The sequence below is a fragment of the Amblyraja radiata genome, chromosome 1, assembly GCF_010909765.2.
Source record: "Amblyraja radiata isolate CabotCenter1 chromosome 1, sAmbRad1.1.pri, whole genome shotgun sequence".
In the NCBI taxonomy this organism is placed as follows: domain Eukaryota; kingdom Metazoa; phylum Chordata; class Chondrichthyes; order Rajiformes; family Rajidae; genus Amblyraja; species Amblyraja radiata.
The window spans coordinates 3,738,673-3,759,122 of record NC_045956.1 but is presented as its reverse complement, the minus strand read 5'-3'; the positions used below and the strand labels follow the sequence as shown (position 1 = coordinate 3,759,122).

Genomic DNA, 20,450 nt, shown 5'->3' with positions numbered 1-20,450 from the left:
GCACCTGGTTCTGGACTCGCCCAACATTGGGAACATTTTTCCTGCATCTAGCTTGTCCAGTCCTTTTATAATTTTATATGTTTCTATAAGATATCCCCTCATCCTTCGCACTTAGCATTTATTTCCAGATGACTAGAATATAAAAGAAGGGATGTAATGCTGAACATTTATAAGGCTCTGGTCAGACTGCATTTGGAGTATTGTAAGCAGTGCGAACTCCATCATCAAGTTCGCTGATGACACCACTATTGTGGGGCGTATCACTGATGGGGATGAGTCAGAGTACAGAAGAGAGATCGAGCAACTGTCCATATGGTGCCAGCGCAATAACCTGGCCCTCAACACCAGTAAAACCAAGGAACTGATTGTGGACTTTGGAAGGAGTAGGAGAGGGACCCACAGCCCCATTTATATCAACGGGTCGATGGTTGAAAGGGTTAAGAGCTTCAAATTCCTGGGCGTGCACATCTCTGAAGATCTTTCCTGGTCCGAGAACACTAATGCAATCATCAAAAAAGCACATCAGCGCCTCTACTTTCTGAGAAGATTACGGAGAGTCGGATTGTCAAGGAAGACTCTCTCTAACTTCTACAGGTGCACAGTCGAGAGCATACTGACCGGTTGCATCGTGGCTTGGTTCGGCAATTTGAGCGCCCTGGAGAGGAAAAGACTACAAAAAGTAGTAAACACTGCCCAGTCCATCATTGGCTCTGACCTTCCTTCCATCAAGGGGATTTATCGCAGTCGCTGCCTCAAAAAGGCTGGCAGTATCATCAAAGACCCACACCATCCTGGCCACACACTCATCTCCCTGCTACCTTCAGGTAGAAGGTACAGGAGCCTGAAGACTGCAACAACCAGGTTCAGGAATAGTTACTTCCCCTCAGCCATCAGGCTATTAAACCTGGCTCGGACAAAACTCTGATTATTACCAACCACTTTCTGTTATTTGCACTATCAGTTTATTTATTCATGTGTGTATATATTTATATCATGGTATATGGACACATTTATCTGTTTTGTAGTAAATGCCTACTATTTTCTGTGTGCTTAAGCAAAGCAAGAATTTCATTGTCCTATCCAGGGACACATGACAATAAACTCACTTGAACTTGAACTTGAATTTGAACTTATCTTAGGAGGGATGTGCTGGCATTGGAAAGGGTCCAGAGCAGGGTTATGAGAGGGATCCAGCGGAGGATTGGGTTGATCTATGAGCAGTGTTTGATGGCCCTGGTCCTGTACTCGCTGGAGTTTAGAAGGATGAGGGGGCACCGCATTGAAACTCACCAAATAGTGAAAGGCCTGGATAGAGTGAATGTGGAGAGGATGTTTCGACTAATGGGAGAATCTAGGACCAGAGGGTACAGCCTGAGAATAAAAAGATGTAGCTTTAGAAAGGAGATGAGGAGGAATTTCTTTAGTCAAAGAGCGGTGAATCTGTGAAATGCATTGCCACAGGCGGCTGTGGAGGCCATGTCATTGGGTTTTTTTTAAAGCGGAGATTTACAGATTCATGATTAGTAAGCGTGTCAAGGTTATGAGGAGAAGGGAGGAGAATGCAGTTGAGACGGAAAGCTCCTGGGGTGGAAGATTGCAACCTTCACGTGGTCCGCCCTGTTTCGACGAATGCAATCAACGCCTCATGGACAATCAAATAAGATCAAATAGAACAAGTTGTCCCACAATTTTAGGCTGTGCATGCCATACGCAAGAAGAAGAAGAAGAAGAAGGGAAAGCTCCTATGAGATTCTGCTATGACTTACGATTGAATTTGCACTTAACTTCTAATACTATTTATTACTTAATCTCCCTGCAAGTCTTAATAGTTTGTGAATGAAACAATCCTGTAACATACTCTACGACTTTGCTGTGCAAACCAATGTTTGTTTTCCATGACATCAGAAATGTTGTTACCTTACAAATAGTTTCCGAACTATTTTAGTTACAGCGGCCTTCTTGTGCTCCCGTGGAGTACCATTTTGTGTAGAGATATTCTCACCATCACCATCAATTTCCATCACATTATTTGCTGCTAAAAATATTTCCATATGTTCTCTGAAAGGTTCGCACACCCAATCGTTTACACCAAGTATTCCATTGTAACCAGCTTGAGTCTAAGCAGATTTGTTCTGTTCCTGTGCTTACAGTGTGCCAAATTTTGCTTGAGGACTATTGTATACTCTGCCTTAATTTCTCCTGCATTTTTTGCCTGTGGTTTCTTGAAACATAGTTGTTGCCACAAGATAGTTTTTGTTGTTGTCGCTGTGTCCTTGTTATCAGTTTGTAACGGAGCTGTGGAGCACATGTTCATTACTTCAAACCCAAACAGTAATGGGTACATATTGACAAAACTGATTTATTTAACTCTGTCACAACACTGAACATGTCCACGCATTTGTATGCCTCGTTGTCACCTTCTCCTCATACAACAATGACTCATTGTACATTTCCTTGATCATCGTTTGCTTCAATACGTTCTTGTCACACCTTACATGTTCTTTGTACCCTTCCGTATCTCATTGAAACATATAAAATTATTAAGGGCTTGGACACGCTAGAGGCAGGAAACATGTTCCCGATGTTGGGGGAGTCCAGAACCAGGGGCCACGGTTTAAGAATAAGGAGTAAGCCATTTAGAACGGAGACGAGGAAACACTTTTTCTCACAGAGAGTGGTGAGTCTGTGGAATTCTCTGCCTCAAAGGGCGGTGGAGGCAGGTTCTCTGGATGCTTTCAAGAGAGGGCTAGATAGGGCTCTTAAAAATAGCGGAGTCAGGGGATATGGGGAGAAGGCAGGAACAGGATACTGATTGGGGATGATCAGCCATGATCACATTGAATGGCGGTGCTGGCTCGAAGGGCCAAATGGCCTACTCCTGCACCTATTGTCTATTGTCTATTGTATCTCGCTTTCTTCTCCTCCGACTCTAGGTCTGAAGAAGGACATCGACCCAAAACGCCACCCATTCCTTCTCTACAGAGATGCTGCCTGCTTCGGCAGAGATGCTATCTATCTTTGCATCATACATAAATGTCACACATTGGTGCTGTCATGCTGTCTAGGCATTGTAAAAGGGAATATAGACCCCCTTTGTCCAAGTCCAATGTCAGACAGATGCAGAAACTCACTCATTGTGAACGAATATTTCCCAGAAACTGCACCCTCAAGTCTGTGGAGGTGGTCAGGGTGACGAATTAACGGTGATTTACTAGATTGTTCAGCTGGATATTTTGTTGTTGTTTGCAGCAGGAGTTACAGCAGACTGTGCTTAAATGTACTTAAATTTAGCAACGTGCATTGGCTTCTGTGAAGTGTTTGTCATGCATGACACATAAAGTCCACAACAGTGCAACCTGCCAGCTGGTAGCATTTCATCTGCATTCAAGCACCACAGGAACCTGCGTCTTGGATTTTCTCTATGTGTTGCTGCCATCTGCTGTACAACGATGACTGTTCACTGAGACCTCAAGCATTTTTTTCTTTGTTGATAATATCCGCAGAAGTGTTCGGTAAAATGTCACAAAGCACAGCTCATTAGCTGGATCATTGTCCGTGTAGAATCAAGTCGCATTAGCCTCCCACATCCGTATGTAAGGTTAACATTTGAACAATGGACAATTTTTCCTTGCATTGTTTATTTAATTTGGACTCAAGGTTTGAACATGGAAAGACAAAAGATAACCTTTATTAAGGGCCACAAGGGTGGAGGTTTTAGTGGAGCAGGAAATTCGAAGTAAAATACTTCCTCCGTCCCCATAACACAAGCAAATTTCAGATTATATTTTGTCTCAATGGTGAAGACTGATCATTCATATATAAAAATCCTTCAATGCCAATCTTCCCCAAGGACACCTCCTGACTACATCCAAGTAGACAATTACTTTATCAGTAATATAAAATGTGCACAGTGGCAACAATTATACTATTAAGTTCTTGCCAGCTGGGTCACTTGTTCTCCTTAGATCAGGCAAAGGCATTATTGAATAGCAGGAAACAGCTAACTAGGCATCTATTCAAACTGTGGCCCTCACTGCAGGAAACACCGTCAGTAATAGCAAGATGAAGGTCATGTTCGGTTTTTGTTACATTTCCAAACCAATGTAATGTATTTGTTTCTTGTTCATAGTCACTTAGAACAAAGAGATAAGAGAATAAAGTGTGATTGTCATATTAAGGGTTGTGTCCCAGGCTACCTCCCTACTTAATATCTGGGAGTCAAGATGGTTTATTAAAAGATTTTCACATCATCAAACTGAGAAACATAGAAACATAGAAAATAGGTGCAGGAGTAGGCCATTAGGCCCTTCGAGCCTGCACTGCCATTCAATATGATCATGGCTGATCATCCAACTCAGTATCCCATCCCTGCCTTCTCTCCATACCCCGTGATCCCTTTAGCCACAAGGGCCACATCTAACTCCCTCTTAAATATAGCCAATGAACTGGCCTCAACTACCTTCTGTGGCAGAGAATTCCACAGATTCACCACTCTCTGTGTGAAAAATGATTTTCTCATCTCGGTCCTAAAAGACTTCCCTCTTATCCTTAAACTGTGACCCCTAATTCTGGACTTCCCCAACATCGGGAACAATCTTCCTGCATCTAGCCTGTCCAACCCCTTAAGAATTTTGTAGGTTTCTATAAGAGAAGATGGCAAATAAGAATGTTTTCGGAGAAGCAGGGAGCATTCCTTTAACCATCCATTCGGTGCAAAAGTTGAACTCTCGATAAATCAGCTCTTGGACTAAATAGTTTTTGTACATTTCCACTGCAAATACAGAGATGATGTTTCACAAAGTTTAAAGTAATATGCATGACAACAAGCATGCAGATCAGAGGCACTGCAAGGTAGCATGCAGCAGAGTTCGATCCAGTGTTTGATCCAGTATACTGCCAAGTTACAAATCATAGCTCCACCTCAGTGTGGAAGCACATGTTGAGTGTTTGTGAGAGTCAGTCAGGAGCCAGTGTTGGAGCAACGTGGGGCAGTAAAGTGGGGGCAATAGGGCCAGTAGCTGGAGTCGTTCTGTGGGAGCCCAAAATGGGGGTGTCGGGTGGGTGGGCCTTATGGTCGACTGTATGTGTAAATTATTCTGCATCCCAGGAGTTTCTGTCTGGGGTTCTCTGCAGCAGAGAGGAATAGTGAAACGGGAGAAGGGGTTGTCGGGACCAGGGAGGCTACGTGAGTGGTCAGGGTGATCCTATAGCGAGCAAGATAGTCCACTCGACGAAAAAGACGTAGTACGGTCATGGACAGATTCATGGGTAATTTTCGGCCCCATTTCCGTAACCGGCTTCCGTCTCCGCACCAAGGATCCCGTAGGATACTAGCCGGTTACGGAAACATCCTCGTAAAAATAAAAGTTATTTGGTAAATATCTTCTCATTTTCAGAATTTTAATTTATTCACACAACGTTGATTACACTGCGAGTCGGGTCGGGTCGGGTCCCGTTACGGAAATGGATGAAAAAAAGGCCCACGTTCCGCTCCGTTGCGTACTACACGTCAGCCCATTGCATTTGGAGTGGTCTATCTTGCTCCGCTATAGGATCTTTGGTTGCTGTGTGTGATGGCAGCATAGAGGATCAGTGTGGGTGGGCTGAATGCTGGATAGGGACAGTCTAGTGGGACAATGTGTGGGATTGGGCAGAGTGCGGGCAGAAGATGGTCTACATGGGGGGGTGTAAACGCACACCTCCAGATTCAGGGGCAGTTTCTTGTCACATCAGGAGCTGGTATCTACCTCATTGAAGACCCCCAGACTATCGTTGATCTGACTTCACTGGGCTATCTTGCACTAAATGTTATTCCCATTATCATCTATCTGTACACTGTGATTGGCTCAATAGTCATCATGTATTCTCCTTGAATGCAACATCTCCAAGTTTGCGGATGACACTAAGCTGGGGGGCAGTGTTAGCTGTGAGGAGGATGCTAGGAGGCTGCAAGGTGACTTGGATAGGTTTGGTGAGTGGGGAAATGCATGGCAGATGCAGTATAATGTGGATAAATGTGAGGTTATCCACTTTGGTGGCAAAAACAGGAAAGTAGGCTATTATCTGAATGGTGGCCGAATAGGAAAAGGAGAGATGCAGCGAGACCTGGGTGTCATGGTACACCAGTCATTGAAAGTAGGCATGCAGGTGCAGCAGGCAGTGAAGAAAGCGAATGGTATGTTAGCATTCATAGCAAAAGGATTTGCGTATAGGAGCAGGGAGGTTCTACTGCAATTGTACAGGGTCTTGGTGAGACCACACCTGGAGTATTACGTACAGTTTTGGTCTCCTAATCTAAGGAAAGACATTCTTGCCGTAGAGGGAGTACAGAGAAGGTTCACCAGACTGATTCCTGGGATGTCAGGACTTTCATATGAAGAAAGACTGGATAGACTCGGCTTGTACTCGCTAGAATTTAGAAGATTGAGGGGGGATCTTATAGAAACTTACAAAATTCTTAAGGGGTTGGACAGGCTTGATGCAGGAAGATTGTTCCCAATGTTGGGGATGTCCAGAACAAGGGGTCACAGTTTAAGGATAAGGGGGAAATCTTTTAGGACCGAGATGAGAAAAACATGTTTCACACAGAGAGTGGTGAATCTCTGGAATTCTCAGCCACAGAAAGTAGTTGAGGCCAGTTCATTGGCTATATTTAAGAGGGAGTTAGATGTGGCCCTTGTGGATAAAGGGATCAGGGGGTATGGAGAAGTACAGGATACTGAGTTGGATGATCAGCCATGATCATATTGAATGGTGGTGCAGGCTCGAAGGGCCGAATGGCCTACTCCTGCACTTATTTTCTATGTTTCTATGAACCTGCCTCCACTGCCCTCTGAGGCAGAGAATTCCACAGATTCATCACTCTGTGAGAAAAAGTAAGGCAGAGATTCACATACACCTCTTCTAACCTCATCTACTGCATTTGATGCTCCTGATGTGACCTCCTCTACATCGTGTAGACTATGTGACTGTTTTGCTGAACACTTGCCCTCAGACTGCCAATACCTGCTGGATCTCTCTGCTGCCCCCCTTTCCATTCCTATACTAGTCTTTTGTCCTTGGACTCTTCCATTACCAGGGCAAAGCCACACAAACTGGAGGAACAGCACCTCACCTTGGGGAGCTTACATGAACACTGAATTCTGCTATTGAGGGAGTGCAGCGTAGGTTTACAAGGTTAAATCCCAGGATGGCAGGACTGTCATATGTTGAGAGAATGGAGCAGCTGGGCTTGCACACTCTGGAGTTTAGAAGGATGAGTGGGTATCTCATTGAGACATATAAGACTGTTAAGGGCTTGGACACGCTAGAGGCAGGAAACATGTTCCCAATGTTGGGGGAGTCCAGAACCAGGGACCACAGTTTAAGAATAAGGGGTAAGCCTTTTAGAACGGAGATGAGGAAACACTTTTTCTCACAGAGTGTGGTGGGTCTGTGGAATTCTCTGCCTCAGAGGGCGGTGGAGGCAGGTTCTCTGGATGCTTACAGGAGAGAGCTAGATAGGGCTCTTAAAGATAGTGGAGTCAGGGGATATGGGGAGAAGGCAGGAACGGGGTACTGATTGGGGATGATCAGCCATGATCACATTGAATGGCGGTGCTGACTTGAAGTGCCAAATGGCCTACTCCTGCACCTATTGTCTATTGTCTATTGTCCACTGTTAAGTAACGCTCCCTCGTCACGTTTTTCTCTTTCCTGTGCCCCTATCACTTCCCAGGCTTTGTCCCACCTCCCCACTTCCTCAGCTCTTCCCCCACCCCACCCCCCCCCCCCTCCCACCACTACAATCAATGTGAAAAAGGATCCTGACCTAAAACATTGTCTGTCCAACCTCTCCAGAAATTCTGCCTGACCTGCTGAGTTACTCCAGCACTTTGTGTTTTGCTCAATATTCCAGCATCTGCAGCTCATTGAGTCTCCACTGTATCGGATAGCTGGAGGTGTCACGTGGTACAAATGTGGGGCAGTGTGTGTGTGTGTGGGGATCATTGCGGAAGTGTGGCGGTCAGTCGGGGTACCGTAATGAATGGCTCAGTGTGGGGGTTCAATAGGTGGCAGTCTGTTCTCTATGTGAGCTCTCAGAAATATAGAACAAAGGAGGTTTCACCTCCAACCTGTATGCGTGGAATGTTATTAATATTGGGCCATGTTGAACATTAGGTGAGGAAAGGTTTCAATTCATTAGCACTGATGTGGTCTTTTTCTTGGTGACTTGATTGAAGTGCTAGCAAAAATAATGTCATGTGTATTGTGCTTTTGCATGGACACTGTGTTTAGCTTCAAATGATTTCTAAATGCACCTACTCTGCCCCTTTCCACCATGATAATATTGTATCCCTCTGCCATTGATCTGCTCATGAAACACCAATGCATCATATTACTTCTTTAAGGGCCTGTCCCACCAGCATGCGATTGCATGCGTCTAGCGCGACCAAACGTGGTGGCTTAAGGCGTACGGCCTCGCGGGGCCGGTCCCAATTCGAACCGCGGAGCCGTCTGGGGGTCTTGTGCGGGGCTGGTCCCGACATCATACTCACCAATACGCTGGGCAGGAGGCGGGCCGACTGAGTTTGGACGTCGCACGGCGTAGGGCTGTTACGTCATCACGCAACGCCACGTGCTAGGCGTACGGCGTCAAGACACTGCGTTTAGCGTCAAGACGCTGCGTATGACATAGAGACACTGAGCACGCCCGTCGAGGCGCTGCGTACGGCTTCAATGTGCCTGCGGGCCGACAGGCCGTTGTCGAGCGGAATATTTGATCAGTGTCAGTTTTTCGGAGCCCCGCACAACTCCATACGGCTCCGGCGATCGAAGTGGGACCGGCCCCGCGAGGCCGTACGGCTCAAGCGACCACGTTATGTCGCGCTTGCCGCATGGAGTCGCATGCTGGTGGGACAGGCCCTTTGGACTTTAGACTGTAGAGACACAGCGCAGAATCAGGACCTTTGGCGCACCAAGTCCATGCCAACCAGCAATCACCCCATACACTAACACTAACTAGGGGCAATTTTACAACTTTATCCAAGCCGATTAGCCTACAAACCTGTGCTTCTTTGGAGTGTGGGAGGAAGCCAGAGTTCTCAGAGAAAACCCACGAGGTCACAGAGAGAAAGTGCAGATACTGTACAGAGAGTACCCGTAGTCAGGATCGAACCTGTGTCTCTGGTGCTACAAGGCAGCAAGTCTTCCGCTGCACCCTTTTTCTCGACCCAATTATTCTAAAAAGCAGGAACATCCAATTCCTCTGATTCTCTCACATGGATAGGTCATCTTTAGAGGGATATGGGCCAAACGCAGGCAAGTCGGTGTGGACAAGTTGGGCCAAAAGACCTGTTTCCACGCTTAATGATTATGATGCTGAGTATGTGGATTTTGGCATTTGATCCAGTGTTGATATGTTGGAGCACCTTTTCCTAACCTTGTCCACCTTCTCTGCAGCATACACACTCGTGGGCAGCATAATGTGGAGTGGCTCCACCAGTCTCATTCCTATTTTAGCAGCTGAATGATGGCTGCTGGCAGGTAATTTCCAGATTTCTTTCCTGCTGTTGAAGTCTCCAGGTGCTGAAATATTTTGTCCTAAACGCAAAACTCAAGTGATCCCACACATTGCTGCTGAAATGACAGCAGAGCTGAAGGGCTGCAAGTGGGAGAGGTTGGAGGGAAAGAAGAGCTCCAAGTAGACAATAGACAATAGACAATAGACAACAGGTGCAGGAGTAGGCCATTTGGCCCTTCGAGCCATTCAATGTGATCATGGCTGATCATTCCCAATCAGTACCCTGTTCCTGCCTTCTCCCCATATCTCCTGACTCCACTATTTTTAAGAGCCCTATCTAGCTCCTTCTTGAAAGCATCCAGAGAACCTGCATCCAGAGAATTCCACAGACTCGCCACTCTCTGGGAGAAAAAGTGTTTCCTCGTCTCCGTTCTAAATGGCTTACTCCTTATTCTTAAAAATGTAGAACGACCAAACTGTTCAATGTGGTCAGGAATACTCTTCAGCCTGATACAGAGTGTGGGATATCTCCATTCGGTAATCCATTTGTCTAGAAATGTACTTTATTCAGCACAGTGGATTAGCCATCGAGTTGCTGCCTTACATCGCCAGTGAACCCGGATTCGATCTTGATTATGGGTGCTGCCTATATGGAGTTTGTACGTTCTCCCTGTGGGTTTACTCCGGGTGCTCTGGTTTCCTCCCACACTCCAAAAATATACAGGTTTGTAGGTTAATTGTAGAATAGAATGCTATTTATTGTCATTCAAACCTGGGTTTGAACGAAATTCCATTTCTACAGTTTTTTACATTACAAACACAATCCAAGACCCACACTTAACATAGTTTACATAAACATCCATCACAGTGAGTCTCCAACATCTCCTCACTGTGATGGAAGGCAAAGTCTTTATCTCTTCCCTTTGTTCCTTCTCCCGTGGTCCAGCAGTCCAACTGCAGTGTCGAGGCAAACTGGGGCTCCGATGTTAAAGCCCCCGGCGGGCGATGGTAAGTCCTGAGGCCGTTTAAGCCACGCCGGGCGATGTTAGGCCCCGGCTCCATGTCCTTCAAACCCGCGATTCCAGCGGGAGAAGTCGCCGTTGCGGAGCTCGGAAAAGCGGTCTCCCACCAGGGACCTGCGAGCTCCCGATGTTCCCATCCACCGGGTCTGCGGCCGGTGCCTCCGAACTCCAAAAGTCGGGTCGCAGCCGCACGCCACCACAGCTCTTCCCGCTCCGAAGTTGGCCAGCTCCGCGATGTCAGTTCCGCAGGCTCTGCAACTGGAGCCCTCAGGTTACTCCCGGCCGGAGGTCGCCGCCGGCTCCACGATGTTAGGCCCAACGACATCCGAGACCCGACAGGGAATAGTCGGGTCCCCACACAGGGAAGAGATTAACGGTTTCCCCCACAGCCCCCCCACCACCCCCCACATATACACAGCTAAACAAAAATAATAAAAACTGACTCAAAGACATACATTTAACAAGACAAAAAATAAAAAAAGACAGACGACTGTAGTCGAGCCGCTGCCGTTAGGCGCTGCCACTAACAATTGTATTCGGTAAAATTGTAAATGATCCCTAGTGTGTAGGATATTGCTAGTGTACGGGGTGATTGCTAGTTGGTGCAGACTCAGTTGGCTGAAGGACGTGTTTCCACACTATCTCTAAAGTCTAAAGTTAAATTTATATGATACAATATACAATGGTGACATATGTCACCATTCACAGTTCCAATTATGTAATCCCATTTACATACGGGATTTGCATCAAATAGCTATTGTCACTTTTTCATTCACGTGTGCATGGTGAGTGAGAGGAGGTTCCAGACCCTCAGTGTGCAATAGCAAGAGGGCCTTAAACTCTGGCTTTTCCCGTTTGAAACTTTATTGTGGCCAGACTAAGTACTTGGTTCTATATATAGGAAAATCCTACATCCCAAAGACAGATGGGTTTGCAGGTTAATTGGCTTCTGTAAATTGCCCCTAGTGTATAGGATGCGAAAGTGAAATAACATAAAACTAGTGTATGGATGATTAGTGGTTGGTGTGGCCTGTTACCATGCAGTAGCTCCAAAGTATACTCAACTAAAATATAAGTCTACTAACTTTCTTTGTTGGGAATTCTTTGCAGTGGGAGACCAGCAAGTTTTGGACAAGCCAGCAGGGATCTATGGTCTGATAACTTGTCAAGAACAGTTTGTGTTTGCCTCAGTGTGTGTCTGTGGGATGTGCTTGTGCAGCACTGGCATGGCATTTGACAAGAACAACTGCCTTTTTTGCTTTTTCTTAGCAACGCCAGATTCCAATGAGATCCACTTTGTGGAGCAACCGCTACTACAACCTCAGAGCAGTGTGAGGACTGTGCTTGTTGTGATGTCATCATTTGAAGCTGTAGATACTTGCAACATCTGTAGCTTGCTGTCTGCAATTGTATACGGTAGAGTGGGCTGAGGTTACAATGATACAATGATATAATTTATTTGTTGTCATTTGAACCTCATTGAGGTTCAAACAAAATTTGGTTTCTGCAGTCATACACACAAGAACAAGAACCAAGACACAACACAATTTACACAAACGTCCATCACAGTGAATCTCCTCCTCACTGTGATGGAAGGCAAAGTCTTATCTCTCCCCTGCACTCCTCATTCTCCTCCCGATGTCAGAGTCAGAGTCAAAGCCCCCGGCGGGCGATGGTAAGTGTCCCGCAGCCATTAAGGCCGCGCCGGGCAATGCAAGGCCGCGCTCCGGGTCTTGGTGTTGGAGCCCCCGGCGTGCGCTAGCAAGTCCCGCGGCCATTTAAAGCCACGCGGGGCGATGTAAGGCCCCGCTCCAGGTCATCCTCAACCCCGCAACTCGGGCGGGAGAAGTCGCCGTTGCGGAGGCACCGAAAAGCGGTCTCACAGCAGGGACCCGCGGGCTCCCGGTGTTACTGTCCACCGGACCCGCGGCTGGAGCCTCCGAATCTCCAGGGTCGGGCCGCAGCAGCGCGCCACCACAGCTCCTCCCGCTCTGAACTCGGCCAGCTCCACGTTGGTAAGTAAGTCCGCAGGCTCTGCGACTGGAGCTCCAGGTCGTTCTGGTTGGAGGCCGCTCCACGGTGCTAGGCCCCAACGACAACGGAGACCCGACAGAGAAAAGGTTGGGTTCTCCATACAGGGAAAATATTTTAAATGTTTCCCCCACACACACATACCCAGTTAAAACAACCCCACTATAAACTACATTCAAACGAGACAATAAAATGTAAATAAGACAGACGGACTGCAGAGGCCGCTGTGACGTGAGTCGCGCCGCCCACCCAATAGTGTGTGGCTTAATTTGCTTCCTGACAGTGAGATAAAGACTGAGCAAATGTTATCTTGGGTTATGGATCTCTCCCTGGCCTAGTGTATCAATGAGAGCACATACTTTGTATTGTAAAGATTGTGTACAATAAACACTCCTTCATACAGTATATCACACGCCACACAGAGGAGGTTCTGAATTACACCATAAGAATGACCGCAGATATCAACTCTATCACTTTTTTCACTTTAAATATTTTTATAACAATGTTTGAATGGAAAAATAAGACTAATACAAGGAGATGTGTTCGGAAGAGCGACGTATATGATTTTAAATTCATCTATTTGAGGTTCGGGAGCAGGGTCAGGTTCTGTGTGTTGTACCTTCTGCTCGGTTATAGACCACCTTAGAAACAAGATGCAAGATGTTAACATGACAAGAGGGGGTCAGGGAATAACATTTTGTAGTTGGAATGTCAAGGGAATCAATGAACCAATTAAGAGAGGTAAAGTTTTGGCACATCTAAATTTAATCAAAACAGATATAATATTTCTTCAAGAAACACACCTTAAAAAGGAATCTCAACATAGACTTAAAGCTAAGTGGATCGCTGAATCATATCATTCCTCCTTTTCCCATGTCCAGAGGAGTTGCAATACTAATTCGTAAAGGAATACCTTTTAAGAACTCTTCAACAATAGTGGATATTGATGGTAGATATATTATATTAGTTGGAGAGTTAAATGGAGAAAAAGTGATTCTTCTTAATGTTTATGGGCCTAATTTTGATAACCCCACGTTTTTTAATAAAACATTTAATAAAATTCCTGAATTTACACAATATAAATTAATAATTGGAGGAGACTTCAATTGTACATTAGATTCATACTTAGATAGATCATCAAGGCAAAAAAAAGTAAAATCTCAATCAAGTGTATTTCTAAATTCATTTATTAATACCACTAATATTAAGGATGTCTGGAGAATAGAAAACCCAACTGGATGGGAATATTCATTTTACTCACCAGTACACAAAACATACTCAAGAATAGATTATTTTTTAGTTGACTCTACGTTTATCCCATTTATTTATAATTCAAAATACCATAACATTATAATCTCAGATCACGCACCTGTAACATTCATGATTAAATTAAATGGAATGTCCGAGAAACAAGCATATTGGAGATTTAACCCACAAATTTTGAACGAAAGATCATGCCAGGAATATATTATTAAACAGATTCAAATATTTTTTGAGGTAAATGACAACCCTGACACACCTACTTCTCTTATGTGGGAAACGTTTAAAGCGTATGTTCGAGGTACATTAATTTCTGCTCAAGCATTTTATAATAAAGAGAACAGGATTAAGCAACAAACATTGGAAATTGAAATCAAGCAACTAGATATAGAAAATGCGAGAATGCCATCTACTTTAAAACATAATAAAATTGCGGTATTGAAATATAAATTAAATAAAATGTATTCAGAACAAGTAATAAAACTTTATCAAAAAACCAAACAATTACATTTTGAATTTGGAGACAAACCACAAAAATTATTAGCACGTCAGTTACGAAAAATGGAAGGGGAAAAAATAATTCATAAAATTAGAACAGAGACAGGAGGATTATTAAAAATGCCCAAGGATATAAATGATAGATTTCTCCAATACTATCATAACCTTTATTCAACTAAAACCGTAGCACAATCAGAAGGAATAGCAGATTTTTTAATAAAATGTAATTTAAAAGGTTTAGATTCAAACGATAGAGAATTATTAGAAAGGGAGATTACGATAAAGGATATTGAGGAGTCTATTGGCTCTTTAAAAAATGGTAAAGCAGTAGGACCAGATGGTTTAGGTTCCGAATTTTATAAAAAATGTTATGATTTGCTTAGCCCACGTTTACAAAGACTGTATGAGTATATATATACTCAACAGAAACTTCCAGACACTTTAAATGAATCAATAATAACACTTATTCCTAAAGCTGATAAAGATCCGGAAGACCCGGGATCATACAGAGCAATTGCACTTTTAAATACAGATCAGAAAATATTAACTAAAATACTAGCGCATAGATTAAGTACAGTGATGAATAAATTAATACACCCTGACCAAACAGGCTTTATTCAGAAACGGTACTCATATTATAATCTAAGAAGATTATTTAATATTATATATTCCAAGAGAATTATTAATGAAGATCTAGCAATAATCTCACTCGACGCTGAAAAAGCATTTGATCAGGTCGAATGGCCTTATTTATTTTCGGTGATGGAAAAGATGCAGCTAGGGGAGAAATTCTGTACATGGATAAAACTGTTATATACAAATCCCACGGCTAGAATATTTACAAACCAAAGGTTGTCATCTAAATTTAGCCTATCTAGAGGTTGTAGACAAGGATGCCCATTATCTCCATTATTATTTGCGCTTGCTATTGAGCCACTGGCAGAAAGAGTTAGGGGGCATCCGGAAATACATGGGTATAACACAAAGGACACAGTGAATAAAATTTCTCTATACGCAGATGATGTATTAATTTACATTACAAAACCAGAAATTAGTATTCCAAACTTATTAAAGCTAATAACCCAATTTGGTTCACTTTCAGGATACAGAATAAATTGGAATAAAAGTGAAATTATGCCAATAAGGGAACATAACAAACAGATAATACAACAATTTCCATTTAAAATAGTAAATGAAAAATTTAAATATCTAGGTATTTATGTAACTAAGATATATACATCATTATTTAAAGCAAATTTCCCCCCATTACTGAACAAACTACATAAGAATATTCAATACTGGAAAACACTTCCTATCTCAATGGTTGGCAAAACTAATGCCATAAAAATGATTTTTTTACCGCAAATATTATACCTTTTTCAGACAATTCCGATATATCTGGCAAAAAACTTTTTTTTTTAATTGGACTCTATTGTTAATGATTTTATCTGGGATTATAAGAATCATAGGATAAACAAAAGACACTTGTGTAAATCAAAAATAAATGGAGGCTTGGTCTTACCCAACTTCTTGTTTTATTTCTGGGCAGTTAATATTAAAAATATGAATTTCTGGTTGGAAGAAATAGATCATCAACCAGACTGGTTAAAAATGGAAAAGGAAGATTGTTTACCTTTTGATATCGGTTCGATATTATTTGCTACGTCTAAATTAAACAAAATAATTTATAGGGAAAACCCTATAATATTTAGTGCTATACGAATTTGGAAACAATTAAAAAAGACATTAAAATTAGATAATTTATCACTTTTCCTTCCAATTGTGAATAATCCTTTGTTTAAGCCTTCATGGTTGGACGGGGGTTTTACACAATGGAAGAATTATGGAATTAAAAATATGGGACAACTTTACAAGGAAGGCACTTTTCTGACATTTCAGGAGTTGCAACAGACTTATGGACTTCGAGGAAATGATTATTTCAGATATCTTCAACGTAGAGATTATGTAAAATCGAACTCTCAAAATTTTCGAATTAGAAATTCAGAAATTCTTGATGAATGTTGGAACAAACATCCTAATACAGAAAAATTAATATCTAATATATATAATATCTTATTAGACAGTGACATTCCTTCGACGGACTTACACAGACAAACATGGGAAAAAGAATTAAATCAAGTAATAACGAAAGATACTTGGGAAGAAAGTTTGCAACACATACATCAGTGTTCACTAAACGCCAGACATTCTCTAATACAATTTAAAGTAATACATAGGTTACATTATTCAAAAACAAAACTACATAACATTTTTCAACATATCTCACCTATATGTGATAAATGTCAACATTTAGAAGCTACATTAGCTCATATGTTTGCAAACTGTATAAAAATTAAAACATTCTGGGTAAATATTTTCAGTATAATATCTAAAGTAACCAACACACAATTGGACCCAGATCCAAAATTAATAATACTCGGAATATTAGAATTAAATCAAACATTTAGAACAACACAAAGAAACTTTATTGATTATAGTTTAATAACAGGAAAAAAATTAATTCTAAAATTTTGGAAAGGCCCTACGGCCCCCACAATCAAAATGTGGATTATAGAAATGACGGAGACCTTAAACGTGGAAAGAATCAGATTTTCCCTGTTGGACAAACAGGAATTATTCGTCGGAACATGGTCTCCTTTTATTGATTACTTAAAGGGTCAGAATAGTTCAGCACAGGAACCTGACTAGCACTCGGGCTAAAGAATGGATGAAATGCTATACTCTGAAATGTACGAATATATCTCGAATGAAGTTTTTTATTTTAATAAATTTTTCCATTCTTCTTTAACTATCTTTTTCCTTTTTTTTTTCTTTTTTTTTTTCTTTTTGTTTTTGTTTTTCTTCTCTTTCTTTTCTTTCTTTACTTCATCTATCTCTTTAGTTCTATCTAGTTTAAAAAAAAAAAAGGAAGAAAAAGGCAAAAGGTATTGGAGACAATGTAATAATAATTGACAATATTATCAATTTAAAAATGTAAGACTGTAATGATGTAAATAGGTTATGTACCTATCTCCAATAAAAAATATTAAAAAAAAAAAAAAAAAAAAAAAGAATGACGCAGATGACAAATGAAGCATCAGTGCCTAGCGATATGATGCTCTTATCCTGGGGAAACATACAGAATCATCCACATCTATTTACAGTGACAAATCAAAGGGTGAAATACGGCCAGGTGCAGAGTAGCGCAGCAGTAGAGTTGCTGCCTTACATTGCTTTCAGCGCCCGGGACGCAGGTTCGATCCCGACTACAGGTGCTGTCTGTACAGAGTTTGTACACTCTCCCCATGATCACCTGAGTCTTCTCTGAGATCTTCACTCTCCTCCCACACTCCAAAGACATACAGGTTTGAAGATCAATTGGCTTGGTATAATTGTAAATTATTCCTAGCGTGTGTAAGTTAATGTGTGGGGATTGCTGGTTGGTGCAGGCCCAGTGGGCCGAAGGGCTTGTTTCCGCGCTGTATCTCTAAAACTAAAAACTGAAAGGTCAAGATTATTTAGTAACAACTTGGCTCATCTTGCCAATGTTGAAAGCAATGCTACCATGTAAGGTATGGCAGATCTCCAGCGTACTGGCATAATTGTTCTGATGCATGGATTGTCCTGAGGAGTCCCGCAGAGCGTTGCAAAGTCCATATTAAGATTCTGTAATATGCTGCACTACCTCATTATCAGCCCTTTCCCTCAGCCATGTACTGAGCTAATGGAGAGAAGGTGGAACAGGTTGTAGATGAGCAGTAAGGGGGCATGGAGCAGAAGCTGAGATGTTGTGAAATAGAAAGGTAGAGAGCAACTCTAACTTCTCCTTTACGACCAGATCATTCAACAAATGGGGGGGCAGTGTTAGCTGTGAGGAGGATGCTAGGAGACTGCAAGGTGACTTGGATAGGCTGGGTGAGTGGGCAAATGTTTGGCAGATGCAGTATAATGTGGATAAATGTGAGGTTATCCATTTTGGTGGCAAAAACAGGAAAGCAGACTATTATCTAAATGGTGGCCGACTAGGAAAAGGGGAGATGCAGCGAGACCTGGGTGTCATGGTACACCAGTCATTGAAAGTGGGCATGCAGGTGCAGCAGGCAGTGAAGAAAGCGAATGGTATGTTAGCTTTCATAGCAAAAGGATTTGAGTATAGGAGCAGGGAGGTTCTACTGCAGGTGTACAGGGTCTTGGTGAGACCACACCTGGAGTATTGCGTACAGTTTTGGTCTCCAAATCTGAGGAAGGACATTATTGCCATAGAGGGAGTGCAGAGAAGGTTCACCAGACTGATTTCTGGGATGTCAGGACTGTCTTATGAAGAAAGACTGGATAGACTTGGTTTATACTCTCTAGAATTTAGGAGATTGAGAGGGGATCTTATAGAAACTTACAAAATTCTTAAGGGGTTGGACAGGCTAGATGCAGGAAGATTGCTCCCGATGTTGGGGAAGTCCAGGACAAGGGGTCACAGCTTAAGGATAAGGGGGAAATCCTTTAAAACCGAGATGAGAAGAACTTTATTCACACAGAGAGTGGTGAATCTCTGGAACTCCCTGCCACAGAGGGTAGTCGAGGCCAGTTCATTGGCTATATTTAAGAGGGAGTTAGATGTGGCCCTTGTGGCTAAGGGGATCAGAGGGTATGGAGAGAAGGCAGGTACGGGATACTGAGTTGGATGATCAGCCATGATCATATTGAATGGCGGTGCTGGCTCGAAGTGCCGAATGGCCTACTCCTGCACCTAATTTCTATGTTTCTATGTTTCTAAATACCTGTAAACGTAACCACAGTTTCCCATTCAATGACAATCCCACAGTTTATTTTCCTTTGCTGTCAACCAACACAATATCAATTTGGCCACAGAACAAAATAAAAAAACCAACACTAAATAGTCCACATTTATAACTCAAATGAAATTACATCACATGCAAATGTGAACTAATTAGCGTCAACATTTCCTAGTGCCTGTCCTTCACATGTTATGGATTGTGGTGGTGCTCCCAGGTGATTTGCTCTGCCATTTATAACCATATAACCATATAACAATTACAGCACGGAAACAGGCCATCTCGGCCCTTCTAGTCCGTGCCGAACACTTACTCTCACCTAGTCCCATCTACCTGCACTCAGACCATAACCCTCCATTCCTTTTCCGTCCATATAACTATCCAATTTATTTTTAAATGATAAAATCAAACCTGCCTCCACCACTTCCACTGGAAGCTCATTCCACACAGCTACCACTCTCTGAGTAAAGAAGTTCCCCCTCATGTTGCCCCTAAACTTTTGTCCCTTAATTCTCAAATCATGTCCTCTTGTTTGAATCTTCCCTACTCTCAATGGGAAAAGCTTATCCACGTCAACTCTGTCTATCCTTCTCATAATTTTAATGACCTCTATCAAGTCCACCCTTAACCTTCTGCGCTCCAAGGTGGAAGTCTGCTGACTTTAATGGTGGGAGTCTGTAGATGGTTTTTCACACTTACATATTGGCCCAATTTTGCAGTACTGGTATCAAATCATTAACATTGCAGATCTTTCACTTATCTTACTCTGTACTTACAAAAACATTTTTATTAGAAGCAATTTTACAAGAAGAAAGCAATCGGCATGACAATTATACAATTTTCGTTCAGCTTCAGTTTTAACATTTTATAAACTGATAAATGAATCGGGGGGGGAAAATAAAAAGGAAAGAATGAAGAAAAAAGAAAGATACAAAAAAGAGAAGAAAAAAACGCTGAACTGCCAAAAAAAGTGAGAGAAAAAAAAGAGAAAAGAAAAACGGAGATATGTCCCACTATCCTTCCCTACCCCCGCTCACCCAACCCAAGCATCAGATTTAAATTTGTGTTCAACCATTCTATTGGTGAAGAAATTCAGTGAAAGGAGCATGTTTTGGAAAATTGGTCTGATTTATCAGCCAGAACAAGCCTTATTTTTTCTAAATGTAGTATCTCTTGGGACGACAGATGGCACAATGGGCTAAGTGTTCGGCTGGCAACCGGAAGGTAGCCGGTTCGAATCCCGCTTGGAGTGCATACTGTCGTTGTGTCCTTGGGCAAGACACTTCACCGACCTTTGCCTGTGTGTGAATGTGTGTGAATGTGTGTGAGTGACTGGTGGTGGTCGGA

At 42.6% G+C, this 20,450-nt stretch overlaps 1 long non-coding RNA gene across 1 annotated transcript; it reads left to right on the top strand.

The window, feature by feature from the left end:
* The first annotated feature begins 961 nt into the window (after positions 1 to 961).
* Positions 962 to 19,991, top strand: LOC116989405. Its single transcript, XR_004416273.1, has 4 exons — positions 962 to 974; positions 3,712 to 3,717; positions 13,844 to 13,854; positions 19,897 to 19,991. It is a non-coding gene; the product is annotated as an uncharacterized LOC116989405 (long non-coding RNA).
* Positions 19,992 to 20,450: the final 459 nt, after the last annotated feature.